The sequence below is a fragment of the Benincasa hispida genome, chromosome 3, assembly GCF_009727055.1.
Source record: "Benincasa hispida cultivar B227 chromosome 3, ASM972705v1, whole genome shotgun sequence".
NCBI lineage: Eukaryota > Viridiplantae > Streptophyta > Magnoliopsida > Cucurbitales > Cucurbitaceae > Benincasa > Benincasa hispida.
Window position 1 is genome coordinate 67,664,946 of NC_052351.1, and position 1,151 is coordinate 67,666,096.

A 1,151-nucleotide genomic window follows, 5' to 3' on the forward strand; every position below is an offset into this window, starting at 1 on the left:
AATTCTCTCTATTAATTTGAACAACTTCAAATTAATCAAATAGCTATTTTCATTTGGTTCTTTGAGCTACCAAGAGGACTCATAACTGTGGCTTGAAGGTTCTAACGGTATTGTATACTTAATTAAACCTTTAATAATATTATATCTCGGTTAACCGTCAGCACTCACTAGATCATAGCACACTTCGTTCGTACTACAGATCATTCTTCTGTTGTCTATTGGAATAACGCTCAACAGTACGATGACCTTTCACAAATTGCTCGTAAGTACAACTAGGGCCAAATTACCAATTTGCTTGCCCTGGAGTTTAATTGTAACACTCTTAAGTACCCACTACCCTCTAATGAATAATAATCTAGTCCAACTACTGATCGGAACGCCTTTCGACCTAGAAAAGGCTGTGGTGCCAGCATTGTGTCAAGCCCCAGAATTCAGTCCCTTAAGAGAGCCAATTTACTTTCTCTTACTCCGATCTCGGGAAGGGGTGAATTCCTCCTTGTGTAGCTCGTGTCCCAGCTCCTTATCAGAGCGAATCTTCCAAAATGGTAGGCTATGTCTGAGTCATGGTAATTGGCCACTCACTCACCATACAAATCAAAGATCTGCCTTCATAGGCAGGGAGTTACAATTCACTCAGGATTAGGTATGTTTACGTCATGCTTTGGTGTAATTGATTAAGTTCTATTATGAAGGTGTTATATGCGAAGACAACATTTCAGGTCGATCTCATATCAACTCACTTGGTATTAGAATATCTCCTTTGCTACATGTCATCTATTGAGGAATCTTTAACCAGACATCCATGAGCCGCGTTCGGAATCCTTATCGAATTTCATTGTGACGTAACAACACAATACTTCTTTATCAATTTGATCATATTTAAATATTTGTTTCCTCTGTAATAATTTAATGTAATCAATATATCTTATAATAATTTCATCACTATATATAAAACATACTTGAATTATCAATATATAATCATTCTCTCTATTAATTTTGAACAATTCAAATAATCAATACTATTGCTCACTTTATTGTTCTTTGAGCTACCAAGAGGACTCTCTAGACCTGTGGCTTGAAGTTCTAACGGTATGTGTATACTTAATTAAACTCTTTATAAAATTAATTCATACATCCGTTAACTGTCAGGG